Consider the following 5,614-nt stretch of genomic DNA (forward strand, 5'->3'; position numbering starts at 1 on the left):
CAGAAGTTTGCGTTAGTTACAGATTGCTACAGACTGTTATGTTTTTGACAGATTCTGTTTTTCGTGTGTTGTTTGCTTATTTTGATGCATCTATGGCTAGTAAAATAGTTTATAAACCATAGAGAAGTTGGAATACAGTAGGTTTAACACATAAATAAATAAAGAATGAGTTCATTGCAGTACCTTATGTGGTGGTTTTGTTTTCTTTCACTAACGGAGCTTATAAGATTTCCTGTTGAGTTTTGTGTTGTGAAGTTTTCAAGTTTTGGGTAAAGCTTTTATGGACTATGAAATAAGGAGTGGCAAGATCGTTAGCTTGGGGATGACCAAGGCACCCTAAGATATTCAAGGATAGCCAAAAGCCTAAGCTTGGGGATGCCCCGGGAAGGCATCCCCTCTTTCGTCTTCGTTCATTGGTAACTTTACTTGGAGCTATATTTTATTCGCCACATGATATGTGTTTTGCTTGGAGCGTCGTGTATTATATTAGTCTTTTCTTTTTAGTTTACCACAATCATCCTTTCTTTGCACACATTTTGGGAGAAGCCTATTTGATTAGAATTTGCTAGAATACTCTATGTGCTTCACTTATATCTTTTGAGCTTGATAGTTTTGCTCTAGTGCTTCACTTACATCTTTTAGAGCACGGTGGTGTCTTAATTTTGAAGAAATTTATAGTCTCTCATGCTTAACTTATATTTTTGAGAGTCTTTTAGAACAGCATGGTATTTGCTATGGTTACAAAGTTGGTCTTAGAATGATGAGCATCCAAGTTGGGTATAATAAAAACTATCATAGAAAAAGAATTGGTTGCTATGATCAACTCGATGCTTCATAATTGTTTTGAGATATAAAGATAGTAATGTTAGGGTCATGCTAGTGGGTAATTATGAAATTGAGAAATACTTGTGTTGAAGTTGGCAAGTCCCGTAGCATGCACGTATGGTAAAAGTTGTGTGACAAATTTGTTGCATGAGGTGCTCTTTTGATTGTCTTCCTTATGAGTGGCAGTCGGGGACGAGCGATGGTCTTTTCATACCAATCTATCCCTCTTGGGGCATGCGTAGTAGTACTTTGCTTCGAGCGCTAAGCAGACTTTTGCAATAAGTATATGAGTTCTTTTTTGACTAATGTGAGTCCATGGATATACGCACACTCATCCTTCTAGCCTTTATTATTACCGCGCAACTTTTGCCGGTATCATAAACCCTTTATTTACCTTCCTCAAAATAGCCACCATACCTACCTATTATGGCATTTCCATAGACATTCCGAGATATATTGCCATGCAACTTTCCATCGTTCCATTTATTATGACACGTCCCATCATTGTCATATTGCTCTTTTGCATGATCATGTAGTTGACATCGTATTTGCGGCAAGGCCACCTTCATAATTTTCATACATGTCGCTCTTGATTCATTGCATATCCCGGTACACCGCCGGTGGCATTCATATAGAGTCATATCTTGTTCTAGCTTTGAGTTGTAATTCTTGAGTTGTAAATCCATAAAAGTGTGATGATCTTCATTATTAGAGCATTGTCCTAGTGAGGAAAGGATGATGAAGGCTATGATTCCCCCACAAGTCAGGATGAGACTTCGGACTTTACAAAAAGAAAAAGAAAAAAATGAGAAAGGCCAAAAAAAAGAAAGGCCAAAGAAAAAAAAGAAAAAGGGGAAAAAGAAAAAGGAAAAGAAAAATAATAATAAAATGAGAGAAAAAGAGAGAAGGGACAATGCTACTATCTCTTTTTCCACACTTGTGCTTCAAAGTAGCACCATGATCTTCATGATAGAGAGTCTCCTATGTTGTCATTTTTCATTTACTAAGTGGGAATTTTTCATTATAGAACTTGGCTTGTATATTCCAATGATGGGCTTCCTCAAAATGCCCTAGGTCTTCGTGAGCAAGCAAGTTGGATGCACACCCACTTAGTTTCTTTTGTTGAGCTTTAATATATGTATAGCTCTAGTGCATCCGTTGCATGGCAATCCCTACTCGCTCACATTGATATCTATTAATGGGCATCTCCATATAGCCCGTTAATACGCCTAGTTGATGTGAGACTATCTTCTCCCTTTTTGTCCTCACAACCACCACCATATACCACCATAGTGCTATGTCCATGGCTTGCGCTCATGTATTGCGTAAGAGTTGAAAAAGCTGAAGCGCGTTAAAAAGTATGAAACAATTGCTTGGCTCGTCATCAGGGTTGTGCATGATGGGAGTATTTTGTGTAATGAAAATGAAGCATGGCCTAACTATATGATTTTGTAGGGATAAGCTTTCTTTGGCTATGCTATTTTGATAGGACATGATTATTAGTTAGTATGCTTTGAAGCATTATTATTTTTATGTTTTATAAGCTTTTATTTTGAATCATTTGGTTCTGAACATTCATGCCACAATAAAGAAAATTACATTGACAATTATGCTAGGTAGCAGTCAACATCAAAAATTTCTTTTTTTATCATTTACCTACTCGAGGACAAGCAGGAATTAAGCTTGAGGATGCTTGATACGTCTCCAACGTATCTATAATTTTTGATTGTTCCATGCTATTATATTACCCCTTTTGGATGTTTATGGGCTTTATTTTACACATATATATCATTTTTGGGACTAACCTACTAACCGGAGGCCTAGCCCGTATTGCTGTTTTTTTGCCTATTTCAGTATTTCAAAGAAAAGGAATATCAAACGGAGTCCAAACGGAATGAAACCGAGCATGATTTTTGGAACGAACGTGATCCAGAGGACTTGGAGTGCAAGACAAGAAGCAGCCGACGCTCCCACGAGATAGGAGGGTGCGCCCCCTGTCTCGTGGGCCCCTCGGGCGTCCACCGACGTACTTCTTCCTCCTATATATACCTACGTACCCCAAAAACATCCAGGGAGCAGACGAAACACAATTTCCACCACCGTAACCTTCTGTATCCGCGAGATCCCATCTTGGAGCCTTCGTCAGTGTTCTGCCGGAGGGGGGATCGACCACGGAGGGCCTCTACATCAACATCCTTGCCCCTCCGATGAGTTGTGAGTAGTTTACCACAGACCTACGGGTCCATAGTTATTAGCTAGATGGCTTCTTCTCTCTTTTTGGATCTTAATACAATGTTCTCCCCCTCTCTTGTGGAGATCTATTCGATGTAAACTCTTTTTGCGGTGTGTTTGTCGAGATCCAATGAATTGTGGGTTTATGATCAAGTTTATCTATGAATAATATTTGAATCTTCTGTGAATTCTTTTATGTATGATTGAGTTATCTTTGCAAGTCTCTTCGAATTATCAGTTTGGTTTGGCCTACTAGATTGATCTTTCTTGCCATGGGAGAAGTTCTTAGCTTTGGATTCAATCTTGCGGTGTCCTTACCCAGTGACAGAAAGGGTTGCAAGGCTTGTATTGTTTCCATCGAGGATAACAAGATGGGGTTTATATCATATTGCTTGAGTTTATCCCTCTACATCATGTCATCTTGCTTAATGCGTTACTCTGTTCTTATGAACTTAATACTCTAGATGCAGGCAGGAGTCGGTCGATGTGTGGAGTAATAGTAGTAGATGCAGGCAGGAGTCGGTATACTTGTTATGGACATGATGCCTATATATATGATCATGCCTAGATAATCTCATAATTATTCGCTTTTCTATCAATTGCTCGACAGTATTTTTTTCACCCACCGTAATACTTATGCTATCTCGAGAGAAGCCTCTAGTGAAACCTATGGCCCCCGGGTCTATCTCTTATCATATTTGCTTCCAATCTACTTTTATTTGCATGTTTACTTTTTGCATCTATCTTATAAAATACCAAAAATATATTTATCTTATCATACTATCTCTATCAGATCTCATTTTTGCAAGTGGCCGTGAAGGGATTGACAACCCTTTTATCGCATTGGTTGCAAGTTCTCAGTTTGTTTATGTAGGTGCGTGGGACTTTTGAGGAGCCTCCTACTGGATTGATACCTTGGTTCTCAAAAACTGAGGGAAATACTTACGTTACTATTGCTGCATCACCCTCTCCTCTTCGAGGAAAACCAACGCAAGCTCAAGACATAGCAGACGCCTGCACCAATTAGTGAGGAAGTTAATGATATTGATCATGAAACTTCAGATCAAGTTACTACCGAACCTCATAGGTCAACCAGAGTAAGATCCGCACCAGAGTGGTACGGTAATCCTATTCTGGAGGTCATGTTACTTGACCATGGCGAACCTACGAACTATGAAGAAGCGATGATGAGCCCAGATTCCGCAAAATGGCTTGAGGCCATGAAATCTGAGACGAGATCCATGTATGAGAACAAAGTATAGACTTTGGTTGACTTGCCCGATGATCGGCAAACCATCAAAAATAAATGGATCTTCAAGAAGAATACTGACGCTGATGGTAATGTACTAATGTTACTGTCTACAAAGCTCGACTTGTTGCAAAAGGTTTTCGACAAGTTCAAGGGGTTGACTACGATGAGACTTTCTCACCCATAGCGATGCTTAAGTCTGTATGAATCATGTTAGCAATTGCCGCATTTTATGATTATGAAATTTGGAAAATGTATGTCAAAGTTGCATTCCTGAATGGATTTCTAGAAGAAGAGTTGTATATGATGCAACCAGAAGGGTTTGTCGATCCGAAAAGTGGTAACAAAGTTTGCAAGCTCCAGTGATCCATTTATGGACTGGTGCAAGCCTCTCGGAGTTGGAATAAGCGTTTTGATAGTGTGATCAAAGCATATGGTTTTATATAGACTTTTGGAGAAGCCTGTATTTACAAGAAAGTGAGTGGGAGCTCTGTAGCATTTCTGATATTATATGTAGACAACATAGTGTTGATTGAAAATGATATAGAATTTCTGGAAAGCATAAAAGGATACTTGAATAAAAGTTTTTCAATGAAAGACCTCAGTGAAGCTGCTTACACATTGAGCATCAAGATCTATAGAAATAGATCAAGACGCTTGATAAGATTTTTCAATGAGTACATACCTTGATAAGATTTTGAAGTAGTTCAAAATGGAACAGTCAGAGAAGGAGTTCTTGCCTGTGTTGCAAGGTGTGAAGTTGAGTAAGACTAAAAACCCGACCATGGCAGAAAATAGAAAGAGAATGAAAATTCATTCCCTATGCCTCAGTCATTGGTTCTATAAAGTATGTTATGTTGTGTACCAGACCTATTGTATACCTTGCTCTGAGTTTGGTAAGGGAATACAGTTTTGATCTAGGAGTAGATCACTGAACAACGGTCAAGAATATCCTTAGTGAAGACTAAGGAAATACTTCTCGATTATAGAGGTGATAAAAGAGCCCGTCGTAAAGAGTTAAATCGGTACAAGCTTTTACATCGATCCAGATGACTCTAAGTCTCAATCTGGATACATATTGAAAGTGGGAGCAATTAGTTAGAGTAGCTCCGTGCAGAGCATTATAGACATAGAATATTTGCAAAATACATACGGCTCTGAATGTGACAGACCCATTGACTAAACTTCTCTCACGAGCAAAACATGATCATACCTTAGTACTCTTTGGGTGTTAATCACATAGCGATGTGAACTAGATTATTGACTCTAGTAAACCCTTTGGGTGTTGATCACATGATGATGTGAACT

Source organism: Triticum aestivum, chromosome 1B, assembly GCF_018294505.1.
Source record: "Triticum aestivum cultivar Chinese Spring chromosome 1B, IWGSC CS RefSeq v2.1, whole genome shotgun sequence".
NCBI classification, from domain to species: domain Eukaryota; kingdom Viridiplantae; phylum Streptophyta; class Magnoliopsida; order Poales; family Poaceae; genus Triticum; species Triticum aestivum.